General features: G+C 38.9%; 1 protein-coding gene and 1 long non-coding RNA gene across 3 annotated transcripts in view; one reads left to right on the forward strand and one right to left on the reverse strand.

The window, feature by feature from the left end:
* TMEM273 (transmembrane protein 273) overlaps positions 1–13,577 on the reverse strand; it is a 54,886-nt gene that overhangs the window by 39,570 nt on the left and 1,739 nt on the right. The window lies entirely within an intron of this gene.
* The window catches only part of LOC114042496, a 29,691-nt gene continuing 22,739 nt past the window's right edge, over positions 6,626–13,577 (forward strand). The window contains exons 1-2 of the long non-coding RNA XR_003568993.1: positions 6,626–6,724; positions 9,248–9,354. This is a non-coding gene — a long non-coding RNA (uncharacterized LOC114042496). The remainder of the gene's footprint in view (positions 6,725–9,247; positions 9,355–13,577) is intronic.

Consider the following 13,577-nt stretch of genomic DNA (forward strand, 5'->3'; position numbering starts at 1 on the left):
CTTCTTCTTCTTCTTCTTCTTCTTCTTCTTCTTCTTCTTCTTCTTCTGAGACAATTAGGGTTAAGTGACTTGCCCAGGGTCACACATCTAGTAAGTGTCTGAGGATAGATTTGAATTCAGGTTCTCCTGACTCAAGGACCTATGATTTATCCACTGCACCACCTAGTTGCTCTTCAGAGGTTTCTTCTTGACCCTCTCCCCTTCCCCTTTTTAGTGAAGGAATCCAGAGGTCACAGGTAAAAAAAAATAACAATAATAATAAAAACAACAACAAGCATGCATCTATATTTAGCACTTGAGAGGAAACTAGGTGGCATATTGCTGAGAATGCTGGACTTTAATTAAAAAAATACATGAGTTCAAATCCTTCCTCAGATTCTTCCTTAGCTACGTAACTCTGGACAGCACCTGTCTCAGTTTCTTTATCTCTTTAGTTATTTATGAGGATAATAAGAGTACTTCCCCCACAAGGTTGTTACGGGGATCAATTTGAAGTTCCTTATAAATCATAGCTATTATTATTACATACATTATCTCATTTGATCCTCATAACAGCCCTATAAGTAAGTGTTAGAACAGGGATTCTTAACCTGGAGACGATAAATTTGTTTTTTCAAATATTTTGATAATTTTTTTGTATTTCTGTGTAATTGTATTATTGTACATATAATTGTATTACAATTGTAATCTAACTAATTGCATTTCAATATAGTTGGTTTCCTTTGCACTCCTAGGTATTTCATGCATTTAAAAGTCACTTTTCTGAGAAGGGGTTCATTGGCTTCACCAGATTGCCAAAGAGGTCCCTGATATAACAAAAATTAAGAATAATGATAGCTAGCATTTATATAAAGCCTTAAAGTTTGCAAAGAACTTTACAAATATTATTTTATTTTATCCTCACAAAATCCCTGGATAGTAGGTGCTATTATTAGTCCCATTTTCCAGATGAAGAAACTGAGGTAAATGAGGATTAAGTGACTTATTCAGAGTCACATAGTTACTAAGTATCTGAGGACAGATTTTAACTCAGGGCTTGCTGAATCCAGGCCCCATACTCTATCTACTGAGCTACCTAGTTCTCTAGAGTAGAGAATCATAAAATCTCAGTCTTGGATACCTAGTCCAATCTATTCATGAACAAGAATCCTCTGTATGATATACCTAGCAAATGGTCATCCAGGTTTTGCTTGAAGCTCTCCAATAAGGAGGTCTCCTGTGGGGGCCCATCCCCCTTTAGGACAGTACTAATTGTTAAGAAGTTCCTCCTTGGAATAGCTAGTGGTACAGTGGATGGAGCAAATGGACCTGGAGTCAGGAAGACTTGAGTTGAAATCTGACCTCAGGCACTTATTAGCTGCATGACCCTGGGCAAGTCACTTAACCCCAATTGCCCCCCCCAAAAAAGTTCTTCATCAAATCTAAATTTGCCACTTTGCAACTTGTAGCCATTATTCCTTGCGCATCTTCTCTATAAAATGAGCCAAGAGTGTGATAAGGCAGCCCAAAGGGCTAGCGTGATCTTAGGCTGTAGGTATCATTATAGAATAGACTGGAAAAGGGTAAGTGATTGCTCAGGGACACACAACTAATAGATGTTATAGGTAGGATTAAAACTCAGATTTTCTAGCTAAGGCCAAACTCACTGTAGCTGTATCTCTCTAAGAAAGGGAAAAGATTAGGAAAAATTTTATCAACTGTTCCTATCCAAAGTCTAGAAAAGTCATTTTATTAATCTATTTAAAACTTTCAGTAAGCATTATATATAATGGGGATAAGCTAGAAGCATTTCCAATAAGATCAGGGGTGAAACAAGGATGTCCATTACCGCCACTGTTGTTAGCTTTAGCAATAAGAGAAGAAAAAAATTGAAGGTATTAGAATAGGCAAAGAAGAAACAAAGCTATCATTCTTTGCAGATAATATGATGATATACTTAGAGAATCCTAAAAAAAAAAAATCAAGTAAAAAAATTACTTGAAATAATAAACAACTTTAGCAAAGTTGCAGGATATAAAATAAACCCACATAAATCATTGGCATTTCTATATATTACTAACAAAGCCCTAACAGCAAGAGATAGAAAGGGAAATTCCATTTAAAGTTACTGTAGACTTTATAAAATATTTAGGAGTCTATCTGCCAAAACAAAACCAGGAACTATATGAACACAATTACAAAACACTTGTTACTCAAATAAAGACAGATTTAAATAATTGGAAAAACATCAGTTGCTCATGAGTAGGCCAAGCTAATATAATAAAAATGACAATTCTACCTAAATTAATTTACTTATTCAGTGCCATACCAATCAAACTACCACAACATCATTTTATAGAGCTAGAAAAACTAAGAAGGAAGATTCATCTGGAAGAACGAAAGATCCAGAATCAAAGGGAATTAATGAAAAGAAATGCTAGAGAGGGTGACCTACGCATTCCAGATCTTAAATTGTATTATAAAGCAGCAATCATCAAAACTACTTGGTACTGGCTAAGAAAGAGAGTGGTGGATCAGTGGAATAGGTTAGGTATGCAAGACACAGTGGTCAATGACTATAGTAATCTATTGTTTGATTAACCCAAAGACCCCAGCTTCTGGGATAAGAACTCACTATTTGACAAAAACTGCTGGGAAAACTGGAAATTAGGTATGGCAGAAACTAGGCATAGACCAAAATTTTACACCATATATCAAAATAAAGTCAAAAGGGTACACAATTTAGATATAAAGGCTGATACTATAAGCAAACTGGGAGAGCAAGGAATAGTTTACCTGTCAGATTTATGGAGAACAAAAGAATTTAGGATCAAACAAGAGAAAGAGAACATTATGAAATGCAAAATGGATATAATTTTTATTACATTAAATTGAAAAGTTTTTGCACAAAGCCAATGCAATCAAGATTAGGAGGGAAGCAGAAAACTGGGAAAGAATTTTTACCACCAGTGTCTCTGATAAGGGCCTTATTTCTAAAATATATAGAGGACTAAGTTAAATTTATAAGAATACAAGTCATTCCCCTATTGATAAATGGCCAAAGGATATGAACAGGAAGTTTTCAGATGAAGAAATTAAAGCTATCTATAGTCATAAGAAAAAATGCTTTAAAGCACTATTGATTAGAGAAATGCAAATCAAAACAACTCTGAGGTACCACATCACACCTATCAAACTGGCTAACATGACAAAACAGGAAAATGATAAATGTTGGAGATGTGGGAAAATTGGAACACTAACACATTGTTGGTGGAGTTGTGAACTGATCCAACCATTTTGGAGAACAACTTGGAACTATGCCCAAAGGGCTATAAAAATGTGCATACCCTTTGACCCAGCAATAGCACTTCTAGGACTGTATCCCAAAGAGATCATACAAATGAGAAAAGGACTACTAATTGAAAAATGACTCACATGTGCAAAAATATTTACAACAGCTCTTTCTGTGGTGGCAAAGAATTGGAAAATGAAGGGATGCCCATCAATTGGGGAATGGCTGAACAAGTTGTGATGTATGAATGTAATGTACACAGATAATTAAAAATGTATATAAAAACTAAATAGTATATCTTGATCTTTCTCCCTGAGGCCTTCAGATGGCAGGAATCTTGGTTCCAAATGAGCCTCTTGGAAAAGGTCTTGATCAAAACAGGCCATTTGGGTCAGATCCAGCCCAGATATGCACATTCAAAGACGAAGCTACATAGAGGCCAAGCCAAGTTTCATTTTCTCTACCACTTTGCTGGTGGTATAGGGTATGCCATGTACACTATGGCAAGGGTGAGGCTTGATACACCTGGAGTCTCCATTGCTTAATTTAACTCTGAAAATTAGCCTTGGGGTCATCCATGAATTTCTAGTACTACCGAAAGCTAGGAAGTCCATCTTGTTAATTCACTTGAACCAAACAAGAGAGATCTTAAAATAAATCCCTCACTTTTAATGTAAAGTTCCCCTCTTCTCCTACCTGACCCTCAACATTACAGGGTTGTTTTTTTTTAGTATCCTCCTCCTTCACCAGTAATAGCTCCAAAGAGAAGAGATAAGAGGGCACAGCAGGTACCTCGGTTCTAATGTGTCATGGTGGGTGCCTTGGGATTAATAAGGCTTTGGGTGAGCTTTATAAACAACTGCAAAGCAAGCAGTTTACTTTAGGTGGCAGGAGCTATCAAGTATAAGACTTTCGAATTAACTAGGGAGACGACACCCAATGCGACAAGGAAGAATGGAAGCCAGTGCTAAACATGGAAGAGGAGAGTTTAAAATTAGGAAGAGAAAGTCTGAGAGTCAGGCTGGAAAATTTACAGGGTTCGCAAACCAAAGAGGACACAGCAGAATGAAATCCATGAGGCAGCCAGACAGGGTGTTTTAGGACAACTGTAATGCGATCATCTTTATTTGGGCCCTAAGAAGCAAGCATGACTTCACATAAAGAGGGAAATCAAAATTAAAAAAAAAATAAATAAAGGCTTTACTTGTATTTATGCTCCCAGTTGCAATATGAGCATAGTGTAGGGGGAAAGAGCACTAAATTTGCAGTAAAAGGGCTTGAGTTCAAATCCTGGCTCTCTTATTTGCTACCTGTATAACCTGCCTCTCTGGGCCTCAGTTATCCCATCTGTAAGATGAGTATACTGAACTCAGTGATGTCCATGGTCCCCTCCTTTTTTTTTAATCAACTTGTGATCCTCTGATCTTACCTCATTTCTCTGGGTTGTTTGCCCTCTTCTCTCAAATAGGGGCAACATTCAATCACTCTTACATTGACAGCTTGCCCCAAACATAATGGAGTAAAAAGTTCCGTTAGCTTTTCAAAAGAGCAAATAGCCAGGGATCCTTCGGTGAGTAGTGGCCCTCTGGAAATGCAGAAGGGCTCGGAAGTTGAAAAAGACCTTTGAAAATCCAGCTAGGGCTGGAAGAGGTCTGAGGCTATAAGTTACCTTCATTTCTCAGAGTCTCAGTTTCTTTATGTATAAAATGGGTATAACAACAACAACAGCAATGCCTCTGATGCCTATTTGTTTGGGTTGTTGTGAGGATTAAACAAGATGTGTATAAAACACTTTGTGAAATTCTGACAGGGTGTCTCACATGTCAGTGCGATTATAAGCAATTAAAGCTTAATACTTTAATAAGATTATGTGTCAAGTACTTAAGCATTTTAATAAATACTGTTATTAAATTAAAACAATGCTCCTTTAATTAATACAATTTAAATACTAATAGCATTAAAACCATTGAAACTTAAAGCTTTAATAGTATTACTATTTAAGCGATGAGTATTGACATATTGGAGCTATTGAAGCTTAAAACTTTAATAGTATTACTATTTAAGTAGTAAACACTTAAATAAGTACTATTATAAACAAAAGCAATTAGTACTTTTTAAGTACGAATAGTGTTAGTACTTAAGCTATTAAGGTTTAAAATTGAAAAGTTTTTTTATTAGTCTATCATCATCATCATCATTATTATTTCAAAATTTAGGGAAGAAGCTCTTTGTTCAGTAAAGAATTTAATACTTAGAAAAGTATAACAGTGGCCCTCAATCAAACTGCATTAAAATGTCTATTTGCTTTTCCTGCCTGAGCAAGCTTTACTAATTAATTCCTAGAGAGTCACAGGCCAGGATTAAGACACTCAAAAGCTCACATAGTGCAACTGGATCAATACATTTTCAGCCTAATGAAGCACTGACTGATGAGACCTCTATGGTGTTTCCGTAGCAGCCAGTCCAAATGGGAACTCTGAGCCTGTTCACTGTGGAATGAACTCTAAGCCTGGTCGCCATCACACTGGATGAATGATCCAAGAAGAGAAGGGCCCATCCAGATGGGATTGTGGGTAGAATGTTCAGACAATTTGGGGTTTTCTTTTGGACGGGAGTTAGGTGGCTTCTACACTAGAGACAAGTGCAGAACTTGAGCACCCTCATTTACGGTGGTCATGGGCCTATTTATTCAGAATTGGAAGGGATTTCAGTGATTATCCAGGGTGGGGAACCTGCGGCCTCGAAGCCACCTGTGGCCTTCTAGGTCCTCAAGTGGGGCCCTTTGACTGAATCCAAACTTCACCAGTCAAAATGCTGCACCCAAGGTCCTAGAAGGCCACATGTGGCCTTGAGGCCTCAGGTTTCCCACCCATGACTAGCCCAAATTCCTCATTTTACAGATGACAAAAAATGAAGCCTAGAGGAGGTGATTGATTTGCCAAAGTTTGCACAAGTGGGAAAGAGATGACTTGGGATTTGAACCCATGTCCTCTGACTCAAAACCCTGTGCTCTATCCACTACTGGATATTGCCTCCCATAAATTAAGGACGAGGATATGATCGCCTTGGCGATGCCTGTGGCCATTTCCACGTAGATTTGTGAAAAGGATCATGGCTTGCAATGCAAGCAGCGTTTACAAAGAAGGTCCCAAGCCACTTTAACAGGAGTAAGCACGCAACGGCTCCAGTTTGGGAGGACCCAACTTGTTAAGGATGGGGAACCTTTCTATTGGAAAGCTGAAGCTTTGCCACATGTATGTTGAGCTAAGTGTCATGGGGCTGGAGCCCTCGTCAAGGTGCAACCACGTCCAGAGCACCAGGCAGAAAGCCAAAACGGAAGCACGTGGCCTTAGTCCTTGCAGAGTTTGCCATATTTTCCCTGTTTCTCTTAGAAAGAAGCACCAAATCTGAACAAATCAAAGGACTGCTTGCACCCATCAGGCCGGAGGGAAGGTATGATACAGAGGATAGTGAACTCTGGGTTTGATAGTGCTGGAAAAAGGGGTGGCCTGTCTCTCAAACTGCCTAGCATCAACCCCCGTAGTACAGCTAACAGTCCCAGTCTCTGGAGAAGGAGGGGATGTGGGGAGGAGGAAGGGGAACCCTAAGAGAGGAGTCAGGGGATAGCAGCCCAAAGTCAGTTGAGAAAGTGGGGGCAGGAAGCACGGGAAGACAAAGCCCCATCGCCCCACTCTGGTTACGGTTCTAACTTCTGTAGTCCACCTAGTTTAAACCCTATACATTTTTCGATTCCAGTGCATTTCAACCTTTAAGTTAAATCTCAAAGAGATTATTATTATGGAAATAATAGTATCCTTGAATGAGGAGGTGTGGGAAGGGAGAGGGAGAGAGAAGGAGTTTTGCGGAATAACTAATTAATTATTGTAAAGCATTGTAGAAAGAGAAAGTGTTACATAAATGCTAAGTAGAATGGTTATTGTTATTCATGCAATATTCATACCCTTCTTTAGCCTCTGGGAAGTTTTGTAAGTCTTTGGAGACTTCCCAGAGGGCAATCACATGACCCCTAAAAGATTGGGGACAGGATACTGGCTGCCGGGGCAACCCGAGGTGGGAATCACAAGCTGTTTCCCAATGATAGGGTGAAAAGTAAACATTCAATCTCAACTTTCTTCAGTCTTTGAGAAGTGGGGGAGGGGAGCGGTTCTGCAAAGCCTTAAAGGAATACTCTGAACAACCCTTCAGGGCTTTAGAAAAGCTAGATAAGCTCCCGGGGATAAGGATGATAGAAAGCTTTGAGAAAGTAGTGAAACCATCCTGTAACAAATCCTTTGAAGTGCAATTGTCTATAAATTTTTAAGCAAGAGGTCTTTGGAGGTCATTAACTCTCATTTTACAGATGAGGCAACTAGGTCCCAACGAGGTTAAATAATTATAGAACCAGGATTTGGACTCTGGTCCCTGAATTCCAAATCGAGAGCTCCGACCACTGCTCCACACTACCTCATTGAGAGCATTTTAAACATTCTGTTCAATTTTAGTCATTTCACCTCAAGCATTGAACTACTCGGACCCACCTAGACCATTCCACCCCCAAGCCTCAAGAAATTCCTATGGGGTTTCTCAGAATCAGCTTAGACGGCCATAGGTTTTTGTATAATTCCTCATCAGAGAAGTATCCCCCCCCTTTGCCCCCTGCCCCCCACCCATGTCATTTGTTCCTTCTTATAGCTTGTTGGGGAGACAAGTACAGTATAGCAAAAGGACAAAAATGGGACCCACAGGATAAAAGCTAGTTAGAAAACGTGTTTGTGTAGACCAGAGGTGGGGAACCTGCGGCTTCGAGGCACATGTAGCCCTCTGGATCCTCGAGTTCAGGGCCGCACTTGAGGTCCTAGAGGGCCACATGTGCTTTGAGGCCAAAGGTTCCCCAACCCAGGTGTAGATGAAATATCAAAATATAAGATACAAGCAGTTAATAAAGATGTTGGCTTAAGACCATTAGAAAGTAAGCTTTTTTGCAAGTAAAGATTGTTTCATTCTTTGTACTTGCATCCACAGCCAGGGCAGCTGAGTGGTTAGTGGACAGAGAGCACTGGGCCTGACTTCAAATCTAGACACACAGGTATTTACTGGTCAATCACTTAGCCGCTGCCTGCCTCAGTTTCCTCAGTTGTAAAATGAGGATAAGAATAGCACCTATTTCCCAAGGTGGTTGTGAGAATCAAGTGAAATAACATTTGTAAAGCATTTAGCACAGTGCCTGGCATATAGTAAGTGTTTAGTAAATGCTTATTCACTTCCTAGTCCCAGTGCCTTGTATGTAATAGGACCTTAATAAATACTTTTTTGATTGTTAAGTCAATGAGGAAAAGGACTAAGAGATTCAAGGTTTCCACTATGGCCCCCAGGCTAACTGAAGTGTATGATCCAGGGTATTTACTACAAAAAACTGCACTGTCTATTAAGACTGACCCTATGATGGGAGTTATAGACTAAATACTGAAAATTGTCAAATTCATCAAATGAGACTCCAGTAAACAAACCCCTTCCCTCTCTTGCTTCTTGTGATGGCCTTTTAAGGATCTGCGCTTCCACCAGAAAAAAAAATGTTTTATTTAGACATACTAGAAAGAGGAAATCGGGCTTGGCTTTCTGGGAACCACTAGCAGGCTATTTGAATGGACCAAAATTTAATCAAGGGTATACCACCTGTGCCGAGTGTGGGTTCTGGGAGCCTGGGAGAAAGAGGAGATGATCTTAGTGGCTTTAATAATCAAAGCTGGCGTGATTGACTTTGGGAATGATTGAAGAAAAATCTGCTGGACCATGTGTTCGGGTACAAGAGGCTTCTTGAATGTTACAATTATCATGGTTTCTTTAACACAATAGAATTTACTTCCTGTGGAATCAAAAGTTACAAAGCGTGACGACTAGGCATAGGGTTATAGGGTCAGAGATATGAAACTAGAAAGAACCTCAAAAGTCACCTGATCCAACCCTGTCATTTTTCAGATGAGGAAACCTCAGCACAGAGGCATTAAGTAACTCGGCCAAGGTCTCACGGACAGTACTGGCTACCCCAGCAAGCTTTATTACACACCAAAGATCTCCTCCTACTGGTAAGGGGAAATGAGCCATATATATATATACATATATACATATATTTACATACATATACATATGAGCCATGTACACACATGTACATACACACATATAATATATGTATGTGTGTAGGTATGTGTACGTATGTGCGTATATATGTATGTGTGTATGTGTGTGTGTGTGTGTGTGAGTGTGTGTGTGTGTGTATATACATGCCTTTAAAAGAATGTGGCATTCCTCAGGAGTTATGTAGGCAGAGCTTTTAGGTTATAGAAGTTTTGTCCCATTGTTTGCCTCGGCTTTCTGGATCAGATTGGTATGACAGAGACCATAAATTGAGCACGGAAAATGTCAGGTGAAATATTGCAAATATCGGGTATGGAAGAGTTCCTCAAAGGTATTCATTGGTCCCAATCACCAGTCATATCTAGAAATTTTTGTGCCCAGGGCAAAGGGCACAAAGTATACCCTGAGTTGAAAGGGTAGGAGGGAATCATCTGGTAGTTTCTCATTTTATCTAATTATTCGTGCTAACTAGGTACAAAACTCTTTATCAACTTTACACTGTCTTGAAAAAATTTGCACTAAGATTTTTGGGACAATCTCTATTCTGTACATTGTTTTTTTTGTTTTGTTTTGTTTAGGTTTGGTTTTTTGGGTTTTTTTTTTTTTGGTTTTTTTTTTTGCTTTTTGGTGAAGCAATCAGGGTTAAGTGACTTGCCCACGGTCACACAGCTAGTATACATTGTTTTTATAAGCATTTGTTGTCTCCCCCATTAGAATTTAAGGTCATTGTGAATAGGGATTGTTTCATTCTTTGTGTTTGTAGCCCCAACATTGTCTGGAACATGGTAGGAGCTTAACAAAATGTGTTGATGATGTTTATAATGTTGAAGGGCCACAAATGCTGTCAGTGCCCTTTAAATTTGGCACAAAGCTAAGCTGGCCCCACCTTCATTACAGCTCAGCAAATCACCCCCTCCCGCCACCTCCCAACTCCAGCAGAGTTTCCTCCAACGAAAAAGTGAGCACATGAACACAAGATATGTACTCAGTGCTACTGAGCCTGCAATCTGTGATCTACCTGCCCATCTTCTGTTCAGGAACTCGTGACTTCCGAGAGGAAGCATATAGCTCAGATCATAGCCATGCTGGGGCTTCCTTCCTGGCCTCAAGCAAACAACTGAAATACAACTTTCAGACTCCCCAGCAAATGAAACAACTTATACCATATTGTCCCAGGAATGAGTACTGTTTTTTTATTTATTTCTTTGGGGTCTTATTTTTGTTTTTGTTGTTTTCTGAAAATGTTTAGAACTTTCAGATGTGGAATTGAGAGGGAAACATTTGCCAAGAGAAGAGGAAACTTGGGAACAGTAAGGCCTCCTGTGTTCATAAGATGACAAAAGGCTGAAATAAGCGTTTCTTCTGTGCCTGAATAAGGGGAACAAACTGTCAGAAAAGGTCTTTATTTAAACATCTTCAGGACTAAGAATCTAAGAATAAAAGTGATGACTTTGGCTTCTAACATAAAAACGAATTTAATTCTCCTTTCCCCTGCTTCTGCCATCTTTTCATTATAAATTAAAAAAAAAAAAAAACTTCCTAACAGATCTTTTCCCATCTTTAATTATTCTGGCTCTGCACATGAGGAATGTTTTAAGCACTGGAACATAATAAAAGTGATATTGTATTACATTTATTACCATGATTACAATAATACATTGATTTTGGTATGTGCTTTCCATAAGAATTAAAATGGAGACAGATTGGTTTTGTGGTCAGAGTTAAGTTTTACAAGAATATTTTGTGTAGGTCACTGCAGTGTCTTTAGACTGTATCATTAGCTTTTTTTTTTTTTTTTAAAGTAGGCTCCTTAAGAAAATGTTCAGGATTGAATCAAATGCTTTTGATAAAAAATTTTAATCACTACTGGTTAATTGCTGTTGCTGAGTTGTTTCAATCATGTCCTACTCTCCATGACCCCATTTGGGGTTTTCTTGGCAAAGATACTAGAGCGGTTTGCCATTGCCATCTCCAGCTCAATTTATAGATAAGGAAACTGAGGCAAACAGAGTTGAGTGACTTGCATGAGGTAAGACACAGCTATTAAGTGTCTGAGGCTGGATTTGAACTCAGGAAGATGAGTCCTCCTGGTTCCCAACCCAGTCTCTTGTCACCTAGCTGCCTCTGTTATTACTTAACAATTATTAATAATCACATTTTTTTTACCTGGGAAAACAGATCAAAATCTTTGGTTCTCTTACTTATATTTTCAAATACTAAAAACTAAGGTAGATCTCCATTGAAAATATCAGAAGTTTATTTCAATACAAAGATCTTGAAATGTTTCCTCTAATGACAACTGTCAGGTATCACCATCTTGTAATAATCGCTAGCATTTATATAGCACTTTAAGATTTGCAAAATGCTTTACAAATACTAATCTCATTTTAATATCACAACAACTCTGGAAGGTAAGTGCTATCATTGTCCATATTTTATAAATAAGGAAACTGAGGCAGGCAGAGATTAAATGACTCACCCAGGGACATATAGCTAGTAAGTGTCTGTGGTTAGAGTGGAAGTCAGATCTTTCTGATTCTAGGCCCAGTGTTCCATGCACTCTACCACCTTGCTGCATGTAGGCATGCCTACCCATTTTACAGATGGAAAAACTGAGACAGGAAGTGGAAGCTTACCCACTCAGCAAATCAACAGATAACCCTCACTACCCAACCAAAGCCCCAAAACATCCAACTGCAGAACCATAAAGGCCAAGCCCTGTCTTCTGCCTAACTTTCAGGGCCGTGCCAATTTCCTCAATCTTTTCTTGATTTCTCTATTACCTTATGCCTTCATATAAGGTTCCTTCACCTATCTGAACCTCAGTTTCCTCACGTATAAAATGGGACTTGTAACATCACGTAACCCCCTGGTCGAAGATCAAATAAGATGCTTTGCATACCTTAATGGACTATATAAATGTTTGCTACCATGGCTGCTGTTGTTACTGATATTATTATTATTTCTTAAACCTAGGACACTGTACCAACTGCTCAATTTCTATCTTTACACTCCTCCTCCAGGTCTTTCAAGACTATTTCATCACATTTAAACCTGTTTAAAAATTAAACTTTATTTTATTTCCCTAAAATTTAAAAAAGAGTCATATACTAATTATATTAAAGGAATATTTGCATTAAAAGAAAAAAACCCTTTGAATCGGATATATTAGGGAAAGGGTGGGGCTTCTAAGTTGTTTTTAACTGAATTCAGCCATTTTTTGTTTTATTTTGTCTTTCTTTCTTTCTTTCTTTTTTGGTGAGGGCGATTGGGGTTAAGTGACTTGTTCAGAGACACAGCCAGTGAGTGTTATGTGTTTGAGGCCGGATTTGAACTCAGATCCTCCTGACTCTAGAACTGGTGCTCTATCTATTTCACCATCTAGTTGCCCCTTTATTTTTTCTTTTTGCTTAAACTGGTTTGTGCACACAGGATTGGAATAGGTCTTATGATTTTTATTGATATAGAGAACTCCAGGGGGCAGCTAGGTGGCACAGTAGATAGAATACAGGGCCTGGAGTCAGGAAGACCTAAGTTCAAATCAGACCTCAGACACTTATTAGCTGTGCCACCCTAGCGAAGTCACTTAATCCTGTTTGCCTCAGTTTCCTGTTCTGTAAAAGGAGCTGGAGAAGGAAACAGCAAACCACTCCAGTATCTTTGCCAAGAAAACCCCAAAAGGGGTCACAAAGGGTAGGACACAACTGAACAGACTATTTGTGTGCACTTAGGCAGCTTCTTAACTTTGCTGGACTCTCATCTATAAAATGAGGGGACTAGATTAGAGGGTCAATGAGGAGTCCTCCAGCTTTGAATCCCAGTCTTATGCTCATAGTTGACAAGTTATGAAAGAACAGCTGAGTGGAAAAGTGGGAAAAAGACTCGACTATATATTGGAACACCAAGGTTTGACTCTCAGCTCCATCACAACAGCTTGTGAAATCCTTAGCCACTCTAGACCTCAGTTTCCTAAACGATGGTGAGGTTCGATCAGATGCTCTCCAAGGCAGAACTACAACTAATATTTTTGTAACAAAGAGCAGCATCACCAGCTAGGGCAAGCTTGTGCCCAGAAATCAACTTTATAATTTATAATGTGAAAATAATATCAAAAGTAATTAGGAAAAATTCAGTTGAATGGGAGGGGGGGAGAGTTGGGTGGGAATGGTTATTA

Source organism: Vombatus ursinus, unplaced genomic scaffold, assembly GCF_900497805.2.
Source record: "Vombatus ursinus unplaced genomic scaffold, bare-nosed wombat genome assembly UNPS02000749.1, whole genome shotgun sequence".
NCBI lineage: Eukaryota > Metazoa > Chordata > Mammalia > Diprotodontia > Vombatidae > Vombatus > Vombatus ursinus.